Source organism: Sceloporus undulatus, chromosome 4 (assembly GCF_019175285.1).
Source record: "Sceloporus undulatus isolate JIND9_A2432 ecotype Alabama chromosome 4, SceUnd_v1.1, whole genome shotgun sequence".
Classification (NCBI taxonomy): Eukaryota; Metazoa; Chordata; class Lepidosauria; order Squamata; family Phrynosomatidae; genus Sceloporus; species Sceloporus undulatus.
In genome coordinates, this window is record NC_056525.1 from 71,884,290 (window position 1) to 71,911,587 (window position 27,298).

General features: G+C 40.4%; 1 protein-coding gene and 1 non-coding gene across 14 annotated transcripts in view; both read left to right on the plus strand.

Annotated features, from left to right (window-relative positions):
* Nucleotides 1-27,298, plus strand: part of PTPRF (protein tyrosine phosphatase receptor type F) — a 581,399-nt gene that overhangs the window by 104,089 nt on the left and 450,012 nt on the right. The window lies entirely within an intron of this gene.
* LOC121930216 lies at nt 21,259-21,368 on the plus strand. The gene has a single exon (XR_006103868.1). It is a non-coding gene; the product is annotated as a U6 spliceosomal RNA (small nuclear RNA).

Here is a 27,298-nt window from a genome sequence, read left to right on the forward strand (position 1 = left end):
TTCGAAGGATCCTATGGCATGTTACAGACAGCCCCAAAATAAAGCTGCGTTTCGAGTCACAGTGACAGTGGAGGTATGGTGTTTCAATGATACATGCGTCCTAAGAGTCCAGAAGCCACACCAAAGCCACGCTCCAGTCCTTAGGGCTGGAGTGTGGCTTTGGTGCAACTCCTGGACTCTTAGGACGCATGCATCATTGAAACACCATACCTCCACTGTGACTCGAAGCAGCTTTATTTTGGCTGTCTGTAACAGGCCTAAGCTAACCCAAAGTTAACTGTCATCCCCAACTCCATCAGGACTAGCCTGAAGGAAGAGACTCCTCCCTCCATAACTGTCATCCTCTGGCCTGTGAGGGAGTTGATCAGGCAGGCCCAGCTCCATCAGGGCTAGCCTGAAGAAGAAGAGCCCTCCCTCTAGTCCATCTGCCTTGGTCCAGGCCTCAGAGGGAGAGAAGAATCACGGGACCTCATCCCCTTTCCCGCCACCATTCCCTTTTCCTTTTGTGTCGTGTCTTTTAGATTGTAAGCCTGAGGGCAGGGAACCGTCTAATTAAAAATAATCATTGTAAGCCGCTCCGATAGCCTTTAGGGCTGAAAGACGGGGTATAAATACCATAAACAAACAAACAAACAAACAAATAAATAAAAAGTTTCTTTACAGTATCAGTGACCAGTTCTGTGATAAACTACTTGAAGGTTTGATGACAATGGGGAGCTCCACACTTAAGAGTTTTTCAGGTACACATATGTGAACATGACTTACTCTCACAGAGAGGTTGGATAACTAGGCTGTGGTACTTACTACCTATGGTTATAGAGCTCTAAATATATAGGCCTCTTATCTCAGTGTGCATATTTGTTATGAAATACCTTTAAAATAGTTCTAGGAGGTTTGAGTTACCTCAGTTCCATTTTCAAGGACTACCTCTTAACTGCTTGCATGGCGTTTCTCAAATTGTGGATATCCTTACAGCAAACAGGCTTCTGGGAATCTCACAGTAGCTTGAGTATACTGTGAATTTATTTGTGTAAGATCAGAGAGCTGTTTCTCAGACTAGACATTGAAAGGCTTCTCAGAAGAGCCGCCCAGTTGGAATATGTAGGGAGATACCACACATGCAAATGAACTTTAGAGTATTATTTTCTTTCCTTTTTGTTTTAGTATGAGTGAAGAATCGCTCCTTTTTAAAGTTTCAAGGGAGCAATAAAATGCAGATTTCCCAATTATTTTACTACGGTAGCTTGTTTTAAAAACAAAAACAAAATCCAAACCAAACAAAAAAATCCAAACCAAAAAAATGTGGTTTTTAAAAAAACAGAATTCTGGTTTATATGTAATGTATTGGAGAGTATTATTGGTGATATTAAAGTTTGGGCAAGTATCTTTGAAGATGCCATAACTGGGGTGGGGTGGGGGTGGGATACTCTGAAAGACACCCAAATGTCTGTGACTTAATTCCATAAGAGGCTAAAGATTAATTTTAAAGCTACCAATGGTTTAATTATCTTTTTTAAAGGTATACTGTATTTTGTTGTAGACTTTTATTGAGTTCAAATTTTGAAACAAAAAAGTGGTGAATCCAATACAGCTACAAGAGGAAAATGCCAAACAAACAGAGATTGCATATATTGGTAGTATCTAATATGTTTCATGAAGTGTTTAATTGACAGAGGAAAACACACACACACACATCCCTATAACAAGGATCTAAGGGTGTGATACAATGATGTAAGCTGAAAACAATTTTACAATTGAAAGTACAGTAATAATTTTAACTGCTTGAAAGCAAATTAAACAAGGTAATAATCTAAAACAAATCAAAAGAATTTCAAATCATAGATTTGGGCAAAATCACTATGCCACAAAAGCTTCAATTAAAAGTCATGTTTTGCTTGGCACTGGTATAAATCTTGATCAGTGCCAAATGGGCATGCCAAGGGCAAGCCAAGATAGCGTCCCTCTTCCACATTCTTACACTGTGTAGTGCCCCTACTGGTAGGACACTGAGTGTCAGATCCTTGAGCAGCCGCATATATGAAAGGTTCGTTCTAGGCTGTTTAGGGCTTTAAACAGAGCACTTTGAATTGAGACTGGAAGTGTTTAGGCAGCCAATGCAGTTCTTTAAAACTTGTGTAATATGATTTCTGTGGGGCACTATCATCAACAGTCTAGAAGCAACACATTGCACTAACTGCAGCATGTGAGTCATTTTCAAGAGCAGGCCCATATAAAGCACATTGTAGCAGTCGGATTGGGAAGCTAGTGCATTAATTATTGTAATCAGGTTATGCCAGACCAAGAAAGACCATAGTTGCCAGGTTAGTGAAACCATGAAACCTGTCCCAAAGCACTGTGGAATCCTGACTAGGGCCTCTACTAACAGATAGAGATCAGGTCTGTAGCTTCAGAGGAAGTTAACAAATCCAGGACAGGTCCCTTGACTTAGGAACCATGAGGCCTCAGAGCCTCCATCTTACTGGTATTAAGCTTTAGTTTATTGGCCTATATCCATTCCATTATAATATCAAGGCTTTGTAAAGCAAATACGTCCTACAGCAAACTCCACTGAAAAAGAGCTGGGCCTCACTGACTCCCTTGTGGATCCACACAGTCCACTTCTACTGAATCTTTAAAGGGTAAACAGCAATGCCAGGATGTCACGCCTGTGCCGCACCGTTTGGACGCGGCGCATCTGTCACGTCAAAATGGTGGCACCCATGTAGACAGGGTGCCGCCATTTTGACATACTGAGTACGTCCTAGGGTTAGGGAGCATGTGAATGGTGCGCGCTCCCTAACCCTAGAATCGCCTCCTCCATGCTACATTTTGGCGGTCTGTATCCCGCCAAAGTGTCTAGATCAAGGGAAGTAATAGTGCCACGCTATTCTGCTTTGGTCAGGCCTCACTTGGAATACTGTGTCCAGTTCTGGGCACCACAATTCAAAAAGGATGTTGACAAGCTGGAGCGAGTCCAGAGGAGGGCAATGAAAATGATGAATGGTCTGGAAAGCATGCCCTATGAGGAGAGACATAGGGAGTTGGGTATGTTCAGCCTGGAGAAGAGACAGTTAAGAGGTGATATAATAGCCCTGTTTAAGTATTGCAGGGATGTCATATTGAAGATGGAGAAAGCTTGTTTTCTGCAGCTCCAGAGAGTTCCTGCATTGGTGTAGACCACTGATGTGCTCTGTGAAATGTGTTTTGTTTAATGGGATATAAATTATGTTGTATTAGCATTTTCTCTCAGATGCTGCTGAGAGCTTTTGAACAACTGATTTTCAAAACTACCATTGCAGAATTCCTTATACAACTCAGTTCTTCATATGGTAGGGTCATGCTCTGTATTAGGGCTTTAAAAATCTGTTTTTAATGCCATCATCCAGAGATTTCCTTTCTTGTTTTTATTTAATATTACTTTTGTATAGTTACAGCCGCTGTTAAAATATAGAATGGTATTACATTTGAGAACACTAAAATGAGAATATTCCATGTCATGATTTTAATTTGGTAAAGTTAATGCATTAAACAATGTGTGTGTGTGTGTGTGTGTGTGTGTGTGTGTGTGTGTGTATTTACATTGTGATACTTGTGGTATGAGTGTTCAACTATGACTTTGGGAGGCCAGGTTTCAAATCCCCATTAGGGCATGGAAATACACTGGGTGACCTTGAGCAAGCCACACTCTCAGCTTTAGGGGAATGCACTGGCAGTCCCCCTCTAACCTAATCTTGCCAAGAAAAGTCCATAATAGGTTCGACTTAGGGGCACTATAAATAGGAAACAGCATGAAGGCACTCAATGACAAACTTATTATAGGTGAGAATTATGGTTTTTGATTACAGTGGACCCTTGTTATATGCTGGGGTTTGGCTCCAAGATCCCCCGTGTATAACAAAATCCGTGTATGCTCAAGTCCCATTAAATATAATGACATAGCAAAATGGTGTCCCTTATAAAAAAGAGAAAATCAAGGTTTGATATTTGAAATTTATACTATTTTTGAACATTTTCAAACCATGTACGCTTGAATCCGTGTATAAGAAGGGCCGACTGTATAATGCTATTGATATAAATCAAATAAGTTAGTCTGTCACTAGCTGTCAAAGAAGGCATACAGTGTACAGGTTAATGATAATAAAATACAGGACCTCCTTAAATTGAATCCATTTTTTTTTAAATGGTGAAAATCCTAAAATACATTTTTACATAGCAAGTGTCTTCAGAGACATTGAGGCTTATGAAAGAAAATGGAATCCAGTATCATTGGCAGCAAAACTTGAAAACAAAAAGCATTCAGGGGCTGGGAATCATAGGATAGACTCTGCCAGGAGCAGATGGTTTTTCAGAAGACAACTGTGAAAAACAAAGCAGAGGAGAGCCCTGGGCCAAGGTGATGTAGTCAAATGCGGTCAAAGAAGTTTCGCCTAAAGAAGGGGCAACAAATAGGGGAGCAGGTGTTCAAGACTTTATGCTTCACAGAAGAAATTACACAAAGGGGAACTGATTGGCAGTGAGGTCTGGCAGTCTTTTTAATAGCTGGATCAAAGTTAAGTTCAAGTAACTTGATGTTTGTTCAGCAAAATTAGATGTTGGACACTTGTCCTCCTATTCCCCCATCCCCACATACAGAGGAAATATGCAAGGATAGCTGTGTTGGCCATGTAGCAAATTCAAACAAAATCCACCAAACAGTGATACCTTTATTGGCCAGCTGCAATGTACAATATACTTGTTGCAAGCTTTTGAAGCTCCACTGGCTTCTTCGTCAGGTAAGATGTTACAAACCAAACAGGAGAAAAATTAGAGATGTTAGTAAGATGCCTGCATTCTATTGTTTTTTCCCTTAATTAAGATGGAATGGGGAAAGCATCATTTGCAGGCTGGCTCCTCCTCCTTCTGGCCATGTGGGAGATGTTCAAAGTCTAGGATATTTACAGGAAATTCGCAGAGGAAGGGAGAGAGAATGTCTGAACAAGATAAACACAGTAAATGGTTAATATATAAAGAAATCTTGCAGCACCTTTCAGATCAATTGTCTGAAAGAAGTTCTAGCATAGGTTTTCTTAGATTTGATCTAGGAGTGAACTGTTGCCGGAGAAGGACCTTGATACTCATAGCCATAGAAATGCAAAACATATGATGATGAGGTGACAAGTTCAGTTTTAACTATGGGCATTGAGGGAAAAAGGCAGGAGGAAACATGTTATTTAAGGCCAGAGTAGGTAGATGGTGGAGGAAGTTTTGGAATGTGGTGTGTGTTGCTGGGGACCAGAAAGGAGACATAGTATACTGGCTAAGCCTCTTGAGGCTGGGGTGCTAAGCATTGTTATAATATGTGCAGCGCACCAGGAAGCCATTGTCTGTGTTCAACTCATTGTTGATGGATTGGAGTTGGTAGCTATATTGTAATTTTGCTGTTTCTCTTTTCCTGGACAGCAGTTCACACCATGCTTCTGAGGAAGCAGACGAAGTCTGTGAGAGCATATGCTATAACTTCCTTTGCATAGTTTGCATTTGCATACTTTGCATACTTTGCATTTCTCAAAGGTACCTTAGATCTCTTTGCATAGTGATATTCCAGGTTAACTATGGCGGTTTACAGACTGCCGAAAAGCGGCGGCCTGCACCCGCCCCTTTCCCAGCCAGATCGGGGCCTCAGTGGTCAGAGTGGCAGCCGCTGAGGCCCCGATCCGCCGCTTTCCAGGCTGCGGGGAAGTGGCAAAGGGCCCCTTCCCCGCAGCCTCGAAAGGGGTGTCTTTGGGGCTTCAAGCCCCAAGGACCCCCTGCGGCGGCTGGGTGCAGCCATCTGAAGGCTGCGGCCAGCGACGCAAACGGCAAAAGAAGCTCCGTTTCAGAGCTCCTTTTGCGTATGGGGAAGGGGCACAGTATTCGCCCTGGCGCGGCGTGACAACGTCACATCCGCATCGCCCCGTATAGAGTCGGCACGGTCGTGACGTCCTAATGGCGGCGGCTGTGTGGAACGGCTGCTGCCATTTTGTGCGCGTTCCGCGCGTGCTAGGGTTGGGGGCATCCGGAAAGGACGCCCCTTTCTAACCCTAGCATGCGCAGAGCACGCACTTTAAGGCCCGTCTGTAATGGGCCTATGTCTCTGAATTTTACCCTCACAGTAAATGGTTGTCAGTGCTGTGATGGAAATACAGGCTAAATCTACCTGGAGCAGGGCAGTACATCCATCATCATCTTACATAGTAGCTTCAGATACATGCCTAATTGGACTTTCTTCTTGAACATGTTGACTTTTTAAAAAAAATCAAGTCTATACGAAAAGAGGGATCCCTGCCAGTTTGTTGTACTGTGGAACCAAGGACAAGAAGCTTAGTAAAGCTGAAGAAAGATTTGAAGGTCTTGACATCTCTCTGACAAGAGTAATAATTTCCTAACTCATTATCTGATAGTGGTTAAGTAACTGTAGTCATGAGGCCTCTGCTGATATCACACAGTGATTGTTACGGGGCCCAGACAATGCCCTTGAGCAGGGAAATATGTACAACACATACTCAGCAAATGGGGCGGCAGCGCCCTGAGTTATTACTGTATTCTTTTAATCTGTGGATTATTTGTGCGTGTTAATAAAAGGTTTTGTGAGTTAACTGAAGTTCTCCAAGTTGTATCACAGAACTCTAAAGACTTTTAAAAAATATTTCTGGATGACCTGGAAAAACATTAGAATGTAGGCTTTAGTTATTTCTTTTAGAAAAGATGTTTGGTTTTAAATAGCCCATATAGCAGGTAGCCCCTTGCCTACGGAGTATTTCTGAGTATGTATGTTTGGGTGGGTTCCAGGTTGAGTGGCATGCATCATCATCTTGTAAAGTGACTCTCTTTCAGCTTAGTTAAAAAGGAGCTTACTGATCTGGGTCATAGTTTATCTGTAGGGCCTTTTCTTTAAAACCATTTCTTCAATAAAATCAGTTTGATTTGGATGAGGGAAAATGCTTTTATTATAAACAGGCCTTCTTCCTGTGATGCAGATAAAGAGCGAGAAAACAAATGGGGGCGTTATCTCAAAGTTGCTTTTCAGACTTGTCAGGCTAGCGATGTCAGAAAGGAGGGATTTACAAAGAAGACCCTGGAGATAAAGTACAACCTAGATTAGATAAATTCAGACTGTTTCGGAAATTTTTGCCTCTGAATTGCTTTCTGAATTGGATTTAAAAAAAAAAATAACAAGAGAGCATTGCTCTTATGGGTGAGCCAGCATGATTTAGTGTCTTGAGCTTTGGACTATCAGAAATGAGAACAGGGTTTGATTCCCTGCTCAGCCATAAAACCCAGTCAGTGACTTTGGGCCCTCTCAGTCTCAGAGTACAGCAATGGCAAACTTCTCTGAATACAGTGGACCCTTGTTATCCGCTGGAGTTTGGTTCCAGGAACCTCCGTGAATAACAAAATCCTCTATAGTCAAGTTCCATTAAATACAGTGGCATAGCAAAATGGTGTCCCTTATATAAAATGGAAAAATCAAGGTTTGATACTTGAAATTTATACTTTTAAAGAATATTTTCAAGCTGTGGATGCTTGAATCCGTGTATAAAAAATCTGTGTATAAGGAGGGGCAACTGTAAATTGTGTAAAGAACACCACATGATAGGTTCCCCTTAGGTTGCCATAAGTTGGAAATTACTTGAAGGCACACAACAATGACAACAACAATTGCTCTTATGTAGATTTAACATTGGAAGTATGTTGTTGTGACTACTGAAGGACTTAACATTTTTGTTTTTCCCTTGTTATCACTGGACCTCTAATTCTACCTGTTGAGATCTTCTTGATCTGCTTTTGCAGAAAGGAAGCAGAAGTCGGGTGATGGAGTGGAGTAAAATTCTTCCAATAACTTTCCTTTTTCTGCTGAGTGTGGCAGCTTCTGTTTGCCCCTGTTCTCTAGGGACTAAGTCAGCTAGCTCATCCTTGCTTCTCACCACAGTGACCCAATACTAAACACAGAACCATTTATGCCTCATATATACTTTATACTTATAACCTGAAGGTAATTTTATACAATATTTTAATAATTTGGGGCATGAAAAAAGTTTGTGTACATTGAACCATCAAAAAGCAAAGGTGTCACTATCTCAACCATCCATGAAAATGTTTTGGATTTTGGAATATTTCAGATTTCAGAATTCTGGATAAGGGAAACTCCATTTGTAATTAATTTCTCAGGTAATTTAATGTGATAGATTGCAGTAGGCCTGTAGTACTGTGTATACGTTTGAAAGATGCGGAATGATGCAGTTCAGCCTGCTTGCACCAGCTTGATCTGAATGTACTTCTGTAGTTTTCTTGACTTTTAAAAGATCTAAATTTCTCATTTCACCGGTATAAACAGGTAACTTGAAACTGTGCAAATTTAAACATATTTGACAGATTGAATAATAATTGAAGCTTTCTGATTCTTTTTTTCCTTTCTTCCACCAATATATGCTTTGATAGGTTTTGTTTTGTGAATGTCAAATATTAAATTAATTTCTGTTCCTGAAGCTTGTATAATAAAGTTGACTTTAGAATAACCATAATTGTCAATTTAATTTTGATAGCCAGCTTCTTTGAGGCAGTGGGTTTAAATAGTTGCTCCACAGTGTGTGTCTCAGCCAGTTTAAGGATTCATTGAATATTCAGTGTATCTAAGGCTGGTGCATTAGGGGTTTGGGTGCTGAGGCCTCCTTTGGGTTAGGCACTCAACTATAATTGGGTTGGTTTTGTTTAGTGAACAATGCCTACTAAAATGACTCATGGCTCTGTAGAAGTATTGTGTTTGTAATTGTAATGAACTGGGAATAAGTGAAGAGATGGCAGTGAGAAAGGCACACAAGTTTTACTTTCAGATATATTGTAAGAAATGATGGGATTCTTTATGCAGAAGGTGGCATCAAGCTGTGGGCTTTCAGAAGGCAAATTAGCATTATGATATGGTCTGTGGCAACAATATGGAACCCTAATGTTCTTCTATAGAACTGAATTTGTTGTGCTACACTTGAACAATTGTGAAATTACCAGGGAATAACATTAAATCTAGCAAAAATGTAAAGAACTTCTAACTAAGGAGAGAAGCAAGTATTTAAATAAAAGTAATTCAGGAAACTTGTCTTAAGTTCTAACATATCTAAGAAACCATTCCAGGAATTTTGAACAGGATTCTACTCTAAATCAAAGTGAGCATTATGACTGCCTTGCTAGAAAATAATTGCATGAAATGTGCATAATAATTATTTGCTGGTGAGCCATGTGATCAAATCTAAATGTAGGGCTGGGGAACTACTGTGTGCCAGGAATTACTTTTCACCCCCGCACCCTTATGTTGGGCACCACCTCCTGATTTTTGTCTCCAAATTGGCTGAAAATCAGCCTTAGAAATGAACAGGACTCTACCTGTAATTTATGTTTCTTTCTGAATTTATTTTGGGGGGGGCTGGAAAATTGGGTTTTGGTGGGTGTAAAATTTTATTGCTGCAATATTTCTGAGCATTTGGAGACACTGACAGGCTTTTTGCCTGAAATAATTTTAAAGATTAGGGGCGGGATCTTTGGGCTACAAACGTTGGTGGGCTGTATGAGGCTCATGAATCACTCGTTCCCTTCTGTCTTTATGTTATAAACTAGAAAAAGAAAAATAAGAAAGAGAGTGTAATACTCAATGGCAGAGTGTAATAATCATGCAGAGTGCATGATTTCATATGCTTAAGGTCCAAGGCTCAAACTATGGAATAAAAACAAGTAAAAACAGTAGGCAGTGAATTCTGTTTCACTCTGTCAGGCTTTCCTTTGTGAAGCAAGCATAGGTTTCTCCTAAATGTGGATAAAACTGTAAATTTGTGCTATTTCACATCGAAGGTAAGTACGCACTGCGATTCACAGCTCTTCTGCATGTTTTAAAAAAATCACCTGCACATTAAACTGTGTTTACCAAGGTAAAAGGTTCTAAACTGATTTTCACTTGACAAACCAATTTTCTGGATCTGTATGTTTGTTTGTGAAATGGGGGATGGGGAGAGGACGTATAAATACTTATTGTGGTCACTTTCTTGCAGCTCAAAGTTATATATGCTTGATTTTACTTCAAGCATCCTCCCTGCACCCACCTGCCCATGTTATTGTGCTCAGATTGGCCTCCCTCATTCTTATATGTATCCAAAGTACTTTGGTCAAGTATTATATTGGCCTTGTGTGCTGCAGATCATTTGTATTTGTGTGTTCTCACTGCAAACCTTATTCCTGTTTGATACAGTGTTCAGTGTAGCTTCAGTTTAGAATAAACTTGTTTACAAAAACTCATAATAGATTGTTTAAATGTCCTTACAGTGTTTACAAATTAGGAGTGTGAATGGCAAAGTAGGTGTACTTGGCTTTGCTGTAGTGACCCTGCCCTTTGCTTTGCCAGTTTTATTAAGCACCAGCTGCAACTGGGGAGGAAGCAGTCCTTTAGATTCTGGTTCCAAACTGTTCAGTGATTTGTAAATAAGAACAAGCACTTTGCATTGTTCCTGGAATTAAAGTGAGAACCAGTGTAAATGAAAGATAATTAGAGTAAGATATATGCTGAACAGCAAGGTTCAGGGGTAATTTTGCAACATGGCTTTTGTACTTGTTTAAATTTCCAAATGCTTTTAAAAAGCATTCCCATGTAGAACATGCTTTAGTAATCCAGTCTGGATTACTGGACCATGATTGGGCAGATGAAATATTTAATGCATTGTTTCTCTAGAGATAATATTTGAACAGCTTTCCTATCATGCTAGTAGCTCAAACCATGGTAGACATTTGGCTTCAAAGAACTCTTTATCTTCTCTCTCACACGCACAGGCACTATGCTTTCTTTTTTTAATGAACCCAAAACTTTAGTAGGTGTTACATGATCAATAAAGAATAAAAATTCTTATGCCCTTTTGTGCCACCTGTAATTTGTTGAAATATGCCCCAGTAATTTCTCTTTTCATTTTTGAACTTTTTACTTCACATTGCAAAAGTGGTCACAATGATCTTGCTCAGCAATCATGATTTCTGAGCAGTTGTAAACTATTGTGCCTTCTACGGTAGGAAAAAAAAAATCCTGCTTACTAATGGAGAAAGATTTCAGATGCTAAGGAAACATTAATTCATATAATTTGCTCAAAGTATGAAAATCTCCTTTCTTGAACTACATCAGTATTGACTTAATGTCAGTTGAGGAAGATTTATTTTAAAAAAATTATACATTGAGCAGTGAACAAAGTGCCGAACAACAAAAGTGCTCTGAGGGCTAACATTTGTTGTCACAGCACATAATGTTTAAGCAAAAATGTTGCTAGGTCTTTCAAATCAATGTGAATTCCACCCTTTCTCATTTCTGCCAAGCAAAGCTGTGGACACCTGTCCTCTTTGCCTGGTCTCCTGTTTTCACTGTCCTCTCAGATTCTTTCTGTAGGCATCCCTTCACAGGCATTTTTAGGCTCTTTTCTTAGGCATTCCTAGGCTCCACTGCCTCATAACCCTCTTTTCAGATCTTAGGAGCTCAGGACAATGGAGAGAACTCCTTAGGGTGACAATAGCTTAGTACTGTACTAAGGGAAAAAACAAAACAAAGCAATGTTGCCATAGCCTAATTTCTTTGTGATGCAGTCAGCTGCCCTGTAATTACTAATGAGGGGCAGTGAACTTCATCACTGTTGAATGCATTACAAAATAAATTTTTGTAGTAGTATAGAAAGACTGGATTTATTAGAGCAGATATATGTCATGACTTGTCTCAGTGCAGCCATTTTGTATTGCATTATTCCTACTAGATCTATATGTATTGCCTCTTAAGTGCTAGAATCTTCTGTAATTTGTTCTTCTGCATAACTCAAAATGGACAGTGCAGTAAACATATGACTTCTTTTTAAATGGAACTCTATAAATCTTTCAGTCCAGTATATCAGTTGCAAGAGGGAACATCTTGCCGAAGGAATGGCTTGTAATGGATGCAGTGAAACACAATACTGTACATTGTATGCAGTAGTTAAATATTAATATGCATAGGCAGTGTTTAAAGCTCAGGAATGAATCTTACTGAGCCTGAAATTTCAAAGCACTTGGAAGGTTTCATAATGAGGCTTCTGGATATAGTAAGCTCTGTCTTATCAAAGGCAGTCACTCTTTTGTGAACTATGTCAACAATTAAATGAAAATGTGTTTCTTGAAAAGGTTTCACTGACACGCAATACTAAAGAATTTAGACTAAAGGGTCTTCTCAGGTCCTTCTTAATTACCTAAAAATGTAACTGTGGTCTTTAATAGGGAACCAGATTGACCATTCTGAAAGATCATTTGTACTTTTCACTTGTCTTTCTCATTTCTTTCTTCCTTTAAAATCACAGATGTCCTTTTTCAGCCAGTTCCATTAAAACTAATTGAGAGCATTTCAATGAGAGGTGTGGTTAATTTTAAGATTATCTTTCTTTATAACCACAGCCATCCCGAGGAATCAGTTTCTTCAGGTAATGATATGGAAACTGACCCCTTTATTCATTGGAACATAGTATTTTGGATGCAGAATCCACATGAATATAGTGACTTAGGAGAGTTGAAATCGCAGGGTCTGAGTTAATTGTAGTGTGAAATATTCTGTCCCTCATGCCTTTAAAGTCTTAAAATGGGGAGTGTGGAATTTAAATCTTTGTTTTTCACTCATAGTTTTATTTTGCTGCCTGACTAGTATGGGCATTGAATTGGGAAATTAATCCAAATGGAAAATACCATTGCTGTGTATCTGGATGACCCACTGTTTGTAGTGTATTTTATAGCTTATTTGTTTGTGACAGTGTGTGCTGCCCATTAGTGCTATTATCAATCAAGGTCTTTTAATTGATAAAGTGTTCCAGAAACTGATTTTGATAAGTTAATCTATAGATGTTATGACAAGGACATCATTATTTTTTTGTTAGATGGCAGTGTGACTGATTGGCTGTAGATGTTTCTGACACATCCTGTCAGAAGGGGTTATTTTATCTGAAACCAGTATGGTTACAGATGAGAGTGGTCCTGAAAAACATCATTCACTTTTACTTGTGGCATCCATCACCTCCTAATTACTGCAGTTTTCAGGTAAGGAACACATTTTCCTTATTGTCCCTCAAGGGAGTTGATTGTCACTGATGTAGCCTAGCTGTGCTGAAGTGACATGGAAACTAATAGGATTAATTTACTAGATTGAGGGCACACCTATGCTTCAGGCTGAAATACATTGCTTTAACTTGGAGGCATTTTTTAAAGTTTATATATCAGTCAATTGTGCTGACACTAGCAGTGCTAAATTGAGCATAGTGGTAGGGCTGAACATCCCTGTATTCATATTAAATATTAGAGCCATTTTTGTTGATCAGCTTTATAGGAACATGCCTCATAGCACAGAAATGTTTACCTTCTAGCCGATGAAATAAATACTTCTTATATTTTTATTAGAATTATGAAATGTATAGATATACCCCATGGTTGTGTAATGATATTAAATATTTGATATGAAAGCGGCAAACTAAAAGAAGAAAATTGTAGAGTCTCATGATTTTTAAAATAAATATTCACTCTCAGACAGTTTCAAATAGGAACACCATTAGTAAATTTGAAAGTCCTAGCTAGTTAAAGGTCATTTTCTACGCATGTAAATGTGCTACAAGTGTTATCAAGTTTTTATTACATCTCCATTGTGAAGAAGTGGTCACTGACCAGGCTTCATTTCCTGGTATTTTAAGAGCTTTATATGATCAGATGGGCAAGTGGATCCATTTCAAAGTGGACGGCTAAGAAGGAGAGGCCTCCAGCCGTGATTGACCTGGGACCATGATGACTACATGGCCAGCTCCAAAAGCAGGTTACCACCTGCGGTCCCAAGCTGCGCCGTCCAGAAGTTGGGTTGTCAATTCCTTTTTGCAGCAGTTTTGAGTTCCATTTTGCGGCATCAGAATGGCTTCTGGCTACTTTGGAGGTGTGCATCATGTAAACGCCATGCCCCCAAAGTGGCCAGAAACCGCCTCTTTTGGTCCATATTTTGTGCCATGGAAATATACAAAAGTGGCACATTGACTTAATCAAACACTGTTTTGGAGGATATGATTGTTCTTTAATTATATATGCTGCTACGTTCAGTTCTTTCCAGGTCTGTTGGCAATTACTTTGGGAAAAACATACTTTATATATGTGATGTTGTCTCTTACTGCCTGTGTGTGTGTATGTGTGTGTGTATGGAGGCATAATAAGGTTAAAAGTCTTTGAGAAGTGGAAAGCCAGGATAATGCATATTTTGTATGGAAAAATTAAGAAAAGTGTTTTCATAATTACCTGTGCAGTGGATATTTGAATATATCTTTGCTCATTTTAGAAATGTAGTAATGTGCTTTAGCATTTAGTTGTAGATTATGAGTTAAGGAATGAGGGTTGTGTGTTTTTTTTATGTGTGCTGCCATACTGTCTTTTTCCTAAGACAGGAACAACACAGAGGATCCAAAGATAACAAGTTGTGAAGCATTTAGTAATTATAAGATACAGTTTTTTTGTCTTGAAGAAAATGTGTATATATTTACACATTTAATGTTATTGTTTAAAGTGCTGGGTTTGATTGCACAATCTGGTAATGACAGTAATTAAATAACCCGATAATAGCAACAGCATTCATTTCTACCACGGATGGATGATACTGACTTCCTGAGACAGAGAGCACCACTACATTGGCACTCATTTGAAATTCAGGCCCAAGGGTAAAATCTACTATCCATAAATGATGCAGGAGTGGGTGGCTCTTACTTCTCTGCTAAATACATTGCTAGCTTCCCCCTGGCAGGTGTAAATTGGTCAATTAATGTGATCCTGCTGGGCATAGACATAGACATCTGTCACACCATCTACCAACCATGATATCCAAGCACTTCTAGTATTTTCCCCCCATTTTTCTCAGTCCATCTAGTAAGTTTAAACAGTGTTTTTCCCCAAATGCAGTAGCTATTTTCCAGCCTGATCAGGACAATGTGCGTTGCATTATTATTTTTAACTGATGGACACTGGGTGAGGATGTCAGGGGAAAGTATATTCTTAATTGCTATACCCCCTCCTTGGAGCATCTACAGCAGACTGCTATAAGATGCTTTATTGTGGCCTGTTCTACAGCCTGTATTCTTAAAAGTGGGGGAAATATCAATGTTTGCAAAAGGTACATATAATGAGATCTTATCAAAGTGGCCAAAAACTGTTCACACTAGCTGAACTCATTCTGCAACTTACTTTCTCTTAGCAGGAATTCAATAATGCCTGAGTTATATTGAAAGGATCTGAGGCACCCACTGTCCTGTTCCTTTCATGACTCTTGTCACACAGAATGAGTCTTCCATGAATAAAAGTGCTCTGACGAATAATTAAAGGCTTGTAATGCAATGGATAATCCCACAAGGGGAATGAAGAGAGGCAGTATTTTATCCTAACCTGGCCCCTCTCTTCCAGGGGGTCCTCCAGCCTTCTGAAGCATACATACCACCAATGCAAGTGGGAGAATGAGTCAGTGAAAGTTATCTGCCTTCCCTTCTACTGTGGAACTATATTCAGGATCTAAGCCAATGTCTTCTAAGAATTGCACAAGAAAAGTAGCAATTGTCATACATTTACATTACAGCTGGAAATACACTACCACCATTGTATTCACATAGTGTTATCCAGTGGAGCAGTCTCAAATTGTCAGGGGCCTTTACATTCTGTCTTCTAAGAGCAGTATGTCAACCACTTGGCAGCCTGTTGTGAAGAATCAGCACAAGAATTTGCAGATAAAATAACTTGGATCCACACTGACTTGAATTCCATAATTGATACAGGTCCAGTGGATGTAACCTTGGTCTCTACTTGTCTTATTTTTATTGGATACATTTCAATTTGTGCAACCTGCTACTATGGTTAGGATCCTTGGAGAGGTAAGAGCTACCATGTGCATACTGGACAGCCTGTCGAAAGCAGCCTAAGAAGATTGGTGGATTGGGTAAGGGGAATAGTAAATATCTCAGTACAACACAGAAGATTTCCATCTTGTCTAAAAGAAGCTGTGGTGAGAACTGAAAAAAACCTCCTTGGACTTTACTGCAGAACTATTGGACAGTCTCCAGTATCCCCTTTTTTTGGGTAAGGTACTGAAATATGTGATGGCCTTCTAGCTTTAGGGGTTTCTATATGAAATAGATTATCTACATTCATTTCAACATGGCTTCAGGTATGGATATGGGACAGAAGGCTTTGGTCTCCTTGGTAGATGACATATACAGGGAACTAGACAGGGGGAGTGTGTCCCTGTTGGTTCTGCTTGACTTCTCTGTGGCTTCCGATATCATCAACCATGGTGCCCCTCTGTGTCGCCTCTCTGGGATGGGGTTCAGGGACACTGTTTTACGAGAGAGAGAGAGAGAGACTCAGAAAGTGGTGCGGGGGGGGGGGGCCGGTTTGACCTTGGCCAATATCTGTGGTGTCCCTCAGGGCTCAGTTCACTCCCCCGTTCTGTTTAATATTTACATGAAATCTCTGAGAGATGTTATTGAGAGTTTTGGGGTCAGTGTCATCATATGACACACTACTTTATCTGTCCTTTCAATCTGATTCCAAGGAAGCTGTTTCTGTAATAAATCAGTGTCTACTGTTAATAATGAAATGGATGAGGGTAAACCAATTAAAACTTAATCCAGACAAAACAGAGTTCCTCTGGGTAAATTGGAAGGCTGTTGGGAAATAGGGATTCAGCTTGTGCTGGATGGGTTACACTCTGCCTGAAATCTCAGGTTTATAGCTTGGGTGTACTCCTGAACTTAGATCTGAACCTGGATGCCCAGGTTTCAGCTGTGGGTAAGAGAGCATTTCCACAATTTAGTTAGTTATAGATCCCTTTTGCATGCACCTGTCAAACCAGGTGTCACTCATCCTGTATCACTGCATTTCATTTTTACTGTCCAAATGTAATACCCTACATTTCTCCCTACTGAAATTCATCCCCCCCCCTCCATTTTTGGCCCAGCTTTCTAACTTGTTAAGGCCATTTTGTAAGCCTGTGATGGTGGCAGGACTGAGAGAAAGCCTCCCCCTGAAGATCTTAGTAGTAGTAGTAGTAAAATATAATAAGAATAATAATAATATAAAATATATAATTTGTATTTCCCACCTCTCCCAGGTGGATCAGGCGGGATTACAACCACAGTAAAATAAAATCCAAGAATAAAACATATAATTTCAAACATTAAAACAGTTAAAAACAATGCAGTCACTATTTTAAAGATAAAATGTTCTGATCCTGGATAGCAGAGTGAATGATGTCGTTACAGATGATTGGGTAGATAGGCTTGTCGGAAGAGATCCGTCTTAATTGTCCTCTTGAAACCCTATACTGTATGGGCCTCGACACATGAGGCTTTTTTTTTAGAACAGACGCTCAAAGGAAGGAAAATTGGTTAATATACAAAAATATCTTGGGAAAAAACAAAAAATGGACATGAATTAGAAACACTTGAACAAATAAGAGCAAAAGGATTTAATTGTGGTTGGTTTCTGTATTTTCAGATGAAATCCAGGTTTATAGAGGACCAAAAAACAATAGGCATTATGAATGGGAAAACGGAATTAGAGGAAATTATATGGTCAGACAAACCAGCTCTTTTATCGAGGATATATAAAAAACTATTAGAAATATATACAGAAGAAGATCCAATAAAAGAAAATATGATTAATTGGGCCAAAGATTGCGAGCATGCATTATTATTAGAGCAGTGGGAACAATCTTGGAAAAAGAGAATGAAATACTCAAGTAGTCAGGATATTAGAGAAAACTTTTTAAAATCATATATAGATGGCATTTATCGCCGGACAAAATAAGTAAGATATATGACACGGGAGAATATGCATGCTGGAAATGTGATAAAGAGGGTGGTCATGTGAGTTTGCTCAAAAATTTTGGAGAAACATATGCGATGAGATAAATGAAATACTGGGTGTGGAACTGAAATTTAAACCAGAAGTTTTACTTTTAAATATGTTAGAGTTGAAAGTAGAGGAAAAATATGGAAATATTATATTTTACATGCTGGCCTCGGCCAGATTGGTACAGTGGTACCCCGGGTTACGAATTTAATTCGTTCCGCCGCCGCGTTCGTAACCCGAAATCCTTCGTAAGCCGAAAAAGCCATAGGCGCTAATAGCGAAAGCCGCAATTTCGTGCGAAAAAGCGCCGAAAAGCACCAAAAAATTTTTCGTAACCCGAAATAACCTTCGTAACCCGGAACAGTTTTTTTCTATGGATTTTTTTCGTAACCCGGAAATTTCGTAAGGCGGCGCATTCGTATCCCGGGGTACCACTGTATATGCAAGATACTGGAAAATCAAGAAGGAAGTGCATATAGATGAATGGATTATCAAATTATTAGATATGTTGGAAATAGATATCCTGTCAAAAAAATTGAATAGAGAAGCAAAAGACATTAAAACGGATTAATGGAGAGAAATAATAGATTACATAAAAGCAAAGTGGGGTAAAGACTCAGGTATAGAACACATGGAAATATACTGAGAAATAGAACAAAATTTGGATGAAGCTGCAATATTCTGTAATATTTTCTAAAGCATATCGAACATGTATAGCTATAAAGACTTTGAAAGAGAAGGTTGTGTTATATTATGGAATGTGATATAAATATTACAAATACATTAAAAAGATCATATATAGTTGGAAGGGTATGCATTAAGGCAGGGGTCGGCAACCTGCGGGCCGGATGCGGCCCGCGGAGGCCTTTCTGCTGGCCCCCGCGCAGTCCTGCCGCCGATTGCCGCCGTTTCCGCGCCGCTCCGGGCGCCATTTTATTTTTCAAAATGGCGGCTGAAGTCTCGCGCGACCTTTCACCGCCATTTTGAAAAACAAAATGGCGGCGGAGGAGGAAGAGGAGGGCCGCGCAGCCTGGGGTGGAGGAGGCAAAGGCTGAAGACCAGTGCGGCCCTTCCCTGCCTCCCCGCCGGTTCCGCGTGGCCATCCCCACCTCCCCGCGGGGCTCCGCGCGGCTCCGCGCAGCCTTTCCCGCCTCCCCGCGGGGCTCTGCGGGGCTCCGCGCAGCCTTTCCCGCCTCCCCGCGGGGCTCCGCGGGGCCATCCCCACCTCCTCACGGGGCTCTGCGTGGCTCCGCGCAACGTTTCCCGCCTCCCCGCGGGGCTCCGCGGGGCTCCGCGGGGCCATCCCCGCCTCCCCGCGGGGCTCCGCGGGGCTCCGCGCAGCCTTTCCCGCCTCCCCGTGGGGCTCCGCGGGGTCATCCCCGGCTCCACGCGGGCGGCCCCCGCGCTGCCAACCTCCTCTGTCTCCTCCGTCCTGCCCCCAGGCCTCACGGCACATGGAGGAGGAGGAGGAGAAGAAGAAAGAAGAGGAGGAGGAGGCGGCAGCAGGAGGAAGAGGAGGAAGAGGAGATGGGGGCAGCAGGAGGAGGAAGAGCAGGAGGAGGAAGAGGAGATGGGGCAGCAGGAGGAGGAAGAGGAGGAAGAGCAGGAGGAGGAAGAGGAGAGAGGAAGAGAAGGTGGTGAGTGGCCAGAGGCCACATGGGTTTTTTTGTTTTATTTTGCATTCTTTTTAATTGCTAACAAGTCTCCCTGCCTTGACAATGATAGTGTGATGATGATGATGATGATGACAATGATGATATAAGCCAGCTTGAGAGGCATGGAGGCACTGTTTCTGAAGCCAAGAGAGTGTCACCTTCCAAAGTGTGTTTTGTGTGCTTTTAATGCTAACAAGTCTCCCTTGCTTTGACAATGATAGTGTGATGATGATGATGATGATGATGTCAGCTTGAGAAGCATGCAACTACTGTTTCAGAAGCTGAGAGAGTGTGACCTTGCAAAGTGTGTTTTGTGTGCTTTTAATGCTAACAAGTCTCCCTTGCTTTGACAATGATAGTGTGGTGGTGATAATGATGATGATGATGACAATGATAATGATATGAGTCAGCTTGAGAGGCATGCACGCACTGTTTCTGAAGCCAAGAGAGTGTGACTTTCCAAAGTGCCTTTTCTGTGTGTTTTTGGTTCTTTAATGGCGATATTGATATCAGAAAGCCTCTGAGGCATGGCCAATGTAAATTGCTGTGATTTTTACAAACCCATGTGCAGTGAAGAAAAACCAAAGTCCCTTAACCAAGTACACATTTCTGAGAAGTACACTTGGTCCAAGAACGGTGAAACCACCTTGACATGTTCAATATGCATAGCCATGTTAAACCATGCTAAGTATTAAACCCAAGGGGTTTGTTTATGGAATAAGCCTCTGAAATATGCAAGAGGCCATGTTAAGTAAAGCCATGTGAAATGCACAACTGTGCTGTTGTGTGTGTTTTGGAATGCAGGTTGGGGGTGTTTGTCCAGAAAGGCACCGAGGAGGAGAGGGCGGGCACATGCCTCCTCCTCCTTGCAGGGCTTTGGTAGAGGCTCTGCCCTGGAGGGTGGCTCCGCCCCAGAGGGTGGCTCCGCCCTGGAGGGTGGAAGCTCCGCCCCCATCATGCAGCCACGCCCCTGGCTCCAAAAGGTTGCCTACCCCTGCATTATGGTACGAACAAAGTAAAAGAAGATATACAGTTAAGATACAGGATTTATGAATCAGCGATTTGGTGACTTCAGAAGTCTTTTTAATTGAAAGTTATTTTGTGTATGTATTGTAATGTATGTGGATGGTATATGTACATGTTTTTTGTATTGTTTGTTGTCTCTGTTGGCTGTGTTTTAAAATTTAATTATATATATATATATATATATATATATATATATATATGCGCGCTCTACATGGGGCTACCCTTGTACCAAGTTCAGAAGCTTCAATTAGTACAAAATGCAGCAGCCAGATTGGTCACTGGTTCTTCGAAATTTGACCATATAACATCTATTTTGAAAGATCTTCATTGGCTACCTGTTAGCTTCCGGCCGCAATACAAGGTGTTAAGGAACGCCTCTCCCTGTATAATCTGCCCCGCGCTCTCAGAACCTCTGGGGAAAATCTGCTGGAAGCACATCCAACCAGATTGGTCTCAACCTCCCAAAGAACCTTTACCTCAGTGGCTCCTAAACTATGGAACAACCTCCCGGAAGAGATCCATCTTATTACCTCCTTGGACTGGATGGCCCTTGTGGTCTCTTCCAACTCTTATGTTTCTATGAAATAAATATCTATTGACATCTGTCGGTCTGTCTGTCTGTCTCAAAAAAGGACCCGTAGAATGATATGTATGTTTTAAAAGCTGCTTTGTTCTTTGCTGCTTTGAAGGACATATACTAAAATAGGAATGAGGTGAAGAAGATTAGTATAGCTCCAATACAAAGATGACATGCAGATTTGAAAAACATTCCATATGAAAACCACTGTTTTCATTTCAGAGTATGGAAAAGTGCTGATGCATTTAGATGTTAGGATTATTACACTGGAAAAATAAGGTTCTTGATGGATTATTACATGTGGTTTTTAGATCTGTGAAGCAAAATGTCCCCCTGGAGAAAATATGCTGTTGGAAATATTGTAGGTAGCTTTTGTCTACTGGTGTTGTGTTTTTCCCCTGTTTTTGTTTGAACCCCTGGCCATGTTGCCTAGTTCATGAGAGGCCATGGGAAGAAATCAATTGTGCTGGATATATTTAAGAACTACTGCCAGTCAGATTAGTTCAGTGGTGCACAACATGAATTACTCTGAGGGCTGCTTCTATATATTTATTAACTCAGGAGGGCCACACTGCTACATTAGGAGTAGAAAAATATTTTTGCATTTTTAACCCATTCTGTGTCATATCCTTTTCTTTGCTGCATTCCATCATGTGCTCTTTGTTATCTCTGTAGCCCTACCTGTCATCTAGCTCCCTTTCTCATGCCATATGTATCTCTTACCATTCCATCTTGAATATAAGAGGAACCCTCTTTGGTAAGTCCAAAGTCTGCGCAATTGAACAGTCCGTTCTGACTGTGGTTAGTCAGCTGTCCTCAGTAAGACTATAGACAGAGCATGCAGGTCATGTCCACTAACTGTCTACTCACACCATTCATAATTTTAAAAACCTCCATCATATTGACCTTTTAGGTGCTTCTGGTGTGTGTGTGTGTGTGTTGCTATGTAAAAATTTGGGAAAGCACCATGAAATTACTGACCATGCATATTTCCTACAACATCAGCGTTTGAAAGAGTTTCAGGTGGTGGAGAGAGAAGAAAAGGATTGAAAATGTGCATGTCAGAAAAGAAAACAGAGGGAACATGATCTCACCTGGCTCTTGTGCCTTGCCCAGCCAGCCCTTTTGTTTGGGAAGGAAGTATATGCTGGGAAGGAGGCCCTGCTTGGGCCCTGCTGAGATAGCTAATTTACAGCAAACCCTCTGTAGATGAATAGTGGATTACTGATTGAGATGTAAAAGTTAGTGGTTGCAAGTGTTCTCTAAAATTCCACTGATATATTTTAAATAAATTTTTGAAGGCCCTGGTTGACAGAAAAGCGCATTGGCATGGGCAACTGCAGAGGGGATAGAGGTTCCCCCTCCCCACTGCTCCTTGTACAACAAGAAGTTATGAGATTTCACTTCTGGTTAACAGAAGTTGAAATATTTGGGGACTGATGCTTATGGGACATTATTAAAGTTGACATTACATTATCAAATATTACCAGAGCTTGGGGTGTTCTTTGTTTTTGTTTTATTTTTTTGGTACGAGAATTACTTGGGGCAAGGGATCTGCACTATCATACTTTCTATGGCAATGGGGGGGGGGGGTTGGCTAGGAAAATATCAATTTGGCAGGAAAGTCAGGGGGCTTTAAGAGTCTCCTGGGAAGTGTTGAGGCCATATTGTCCATGCCACACTTCCCACAACTCTCCTGTATATAAATAATCATTTCAGATAATAATGATAAGACACACTAGAAACATAGGGTTGACTTTTCTGTTCTAAATTTCTCCTTGGTTTGGCTTATGGACTGTCAACAGCCTTTGCTAAGTTTGCTTTCCCAGCATGTTTGTATTGTATTCCACAAACCCAATCCACCTCAGGTTTCTAGGCTCAATAACTACTTCAGGTTGCCTTTAGGCAAGGGTTGACAATTATGGGCCACTGAATGTTTTTGAACTACAATTCTCAACATGGCTGTACTGGCTAGGGCTTCTAGAAGTTGTAGGCCAAAACATCTGGACAGCCACAGTTTCCACCTCTGTCTTAAGGATTTTTTTTCCATTCTTGCTTTCATTCCTGACCTGTGAATTCCCCCCCCCCCCCGAGATTCTCTTACATCTGAGTGGATGCAACCTCAGTGGCTTTATATACAGTCGACCCTTGTTATCCACGGATTTTTTATCCATGGATTCAAGCATCTGTGGCTTGAAAATATTCAGAAAATGCACAAATTCCAAATAGCTAAAAGAGACACCATTTTGTTATCCCATTGGATTGAATGGGACTTGAGCACCCATGGATTTTGTTATCCACGGGGGAAGGGCAGTCCTGGAACCAAACCCCAGAAGATAAAAAGCACCCACTGTATTTCCAGGTCATTTGATACCAACAGCTGCAGCTGTGTTACAGGTAGTGGTGTTGCTTAGATGTTAAGGGTGCATCTCCACTGTAGAAATAATGCAGTTTGTCACCACTTTAACTACCATGGATCCACACTACAGAATCCTGGAATTTGTAGTTTTACAGTGTCTTTACCCTTCTCTGCCAAAGCATGTTGATGCCTCACAAAACTAAAAATCCCAGGATTCTTTAGGATGGCACCATAGCTGTTAAAGTTATGTCAAACTGTGTTATTTCTACAGTGGAGATGCACCATTAGTTATTATGGTTGTCTACTGTGTCTTTAGGTAGATGTGCCCTTCCTAACTAGCTAAATTATGATTTAGAAGCCAAGAATGAATAAGACTCCATGCTTCCACCTTGTACCTTCTCACAGTCTGAAGCTGGTTACACACTTAGTTAATAAATTGAAATTGCCAGAGCTTGTAATGTTATGTTTGAAAATAAATTCAATAATGTTGATATTGGAAATTTAATTCACTAGCTTAATTCACTCATTTCACTAATAATTTATTTTTTGAATTTAGTAAGTTGTCATTTTAAATTGTTAGACTTGGGCCAAGTCATGGGATTTACAGACAGTGACATGGAGGTCATCACTCTTGATCATAGGGAAGTATATTTCCTTACTGGCTCTTTCAACTGGCTATTTTTGTCTATTTAAGGTTGCCTTTGTCCATCTGGAATTTTCCCCACTTGGACTACAAAGCTCATAATAGGATTGTTGGCTGTAAATCATGGAAGTTCAGCACATCTGAGAACTGTTAGATATGGGAAACCTGTCCCAAAATCAGCTCATCACTCATCTTCACCACTCTTTCCTTACTATTCCCTACCAACACATTCATTTCACTCTCTTCAAATGCCTTGTTTTTTAAAGGTTAGTTGGGAGTGATTGATTTCACTTAGAGGTTACTGATCCACTGCATGTACAGTAACAAGTGGATAGATACAAAGATTGACCCTCTTCCTCCCAAAAGTTTGCAAACACCTTCTTTCCATGCAAGCTCATTGGTGGACATTATGAAAGGATCCTGGCTGCTTGAGACCATTGGTGTCTGCTAAGGAAACAAATCAGTTTCTCTTAACCCCCATTCCCTTCCAAGACTCATTTTATTCACCTTCTTTTCCATTCTTGTTCTTTAAATTCTTGCTCCCTAAGCAAACCAGCTGACCTGGCCTCCAAAATGTTCTTTCTATTCCCCCTTTTCCCTTCTGCTGTAGTCTTAAAGAAATCACACAGATTAGTCTGCCTAACAATAAACTTACAGTTCTAATATGTTTTCTCCTGAGGCAGCAGGCCTTCCAGTTTTACTGAATGTGACAAAGGGAGAGACTCCTTGCCTTACAAATTCTAATAGCCTTATTTACTAAAGTTTATTGTAAGTTTCAGTATTAACTAGGGAATCTAGAAAGTTAGATAAAGTCATGAGAAATAAATAATGAATCAGTTAATACCAAGCACTGAACATTTCACATAGTTCACTGTTTGTGGTTTAGTAGCTATCTGAAGTTTAATTAAACCAGATGCAAGAGCTTAGGAAGGGAGAGAGGCTGGAGAACATGGTCCTGTATTTTCTTCCTGGCTTCTAAATGGTGAGTTAGCTAGTCTTGGAACTGTGTGTGCAATCCAGTTTTGTCTTTCAGCCTGGACTTAATACTGGCTAGAAATTGAGGATGTCATCTTGCTGCAAGTCTAATATCTGTTGCTACTTATTAAATGATGTTAGTATGCATGGTGTATGCTTCCAAAGTAGTAATTTTTAATTTTATTCTTTCCAATTTAATATGAGCTTTTTAATAATGTACAACTTCAGAGATAGAAGCAATGCATTTGCATATGCCAGCTACCCACCATCAGGTTTGTGTCTTTATACATCCTGTGCTTTAGTATCAAAGCCTGTTTTGTTGTTTTTTTATTTAATAGCACCCAAAGGTGCGCTTGGCACATCACAGAAGGCATAAAGAGACACAGTTTCTGTACTAAAAAGCTTGTAATCTAAATTTAGGATTGACGTAATGTGTTTGGATGAGAAAAAGTGCTTGTGGTGTGTGTGTGTGTGTGTCTGTGTCTGTGTCTGTGTCTGTGTCTGTGTGTGAGGTGGGGAGAGGGAGGAGAATGAGCTCTGCTGGTAAATAGGTTGCTTACTTATTTGCAAAGCTGCTATATATGCCCGAACAGGGGAAAAAATTGGTTGTTGAAAACTATCACAGTTAATTGACTTGTAATAACTTAAAAGAGTAACATCTTGCGAGAGAGATTGGACAATTAGAAAAATGTTCAAACCTATTCTGCTTTGGAAAGGGCATTTCTTGACTCCATCTGTGAGAGCAGCTGTCAGGAAAGAGAAGATGGGCCCCAGAGCAGTTAGAGGTGATCTTCTAATGTTGTAAGAAAAGAAGTGAGAAGTAGTAAAGACTATGAATAAGGCTTTAATAAGATCTTCTAGTCATATGTCCCACTTCTCAGAACAGAGTCAGGGCTGTCAGAGGACAGTTCTCTGTTTGAGGGCATCCTCTGTATGAAGGGATGTCCATTTTGAGTCAGGTTTAAAGATCAAGAAATAGGAAGCCAGGAAAGCAGCAGTCTGGAAGTTGCTCTGCTTGAATTAGCATTGGGGAAGAGACTGAATGAACTGGCACATGGTTACAGTCTTCTTTACTGTGATGAGATGTATTTTATTTCTATTGAAATCATAATAATTATTTCTAAATTTGTATCTGCCCAGATAAATCACCTTTTTCAACTTCTGTGGAGATTTGTATCCCTTTATTTTTTTTAAGCAATGCATCAGTAGTCATCGTAAACATACTCATACACTTAGACCATCTCGGCTTTCCCCATCTCTTGTTGTCAAATTTAGTGGTGTAGTGTAGTGTTCTGTGTCCTGTTGTCAGCTTCTGTGATCTTAGCAGCATCTGACTGGTACAAGGCTAGTTCCCATGTGCAGTGTTCTGTAAGAAGATGAGCCCTCCCTTTGCCATCTACGTCATCAGACCTCGGAGAGAAAGACCTGCCAGCTCCAGCAGGCCTGGCCTAAAGGAAGGAGAGCCCTCCCTCTAGTCCATCTGCCATGGTCCAGGCCTCAGAGGGAGAGAAGAATTGCTGGGCCTGATCCTCTTCTCCACCACCATTCCCTTCTCCTTTTAATAATATAATAATAATAGGATTTATTTATATACCGCCCAATCACTGGGAATCCGAGTGGTTTACAACAGAGGGGATAATTTTGTGTCGTGTCTTTTTAGATTGTAAGCCTAAGGGCAGGGAACCGTCAAATTAACCATTTTGTAAGCCGCTCTGAGAGCCGTTGTGGCTGAAGAGAGGTGTTTAAATATGCTAAAAATAAATAAATAAATAAATATGCCTGAATCCAAGTATCAGGTTAATGTTAATTAATTTTTGTTGATGCTGATACTGTGTTTTGGTGTACATAAAGTCAAAGTCTCACCCTGAGATCTTCAGATATAGGATGAGATAAAAATATTTTAATTAATAAATAAACAAATACAGTCGGCCCTTCTTATCTTCAGATTTTTTATACATGGATTCAAGCATCCATGGTTTGAAAATGTTCAACAAAAGTATAAATTTCATATATCAAACATCGATTTTCCATTTTATAAGGGACAGCATTTTGCTATGTCATTATCTTTAATAGGACTCGAGCATCCACGGATTTTGTTATCCACAGGGGATCTTGGAACCAAACCCAGCGTATAACAAGGGTGTACTGTATATTCA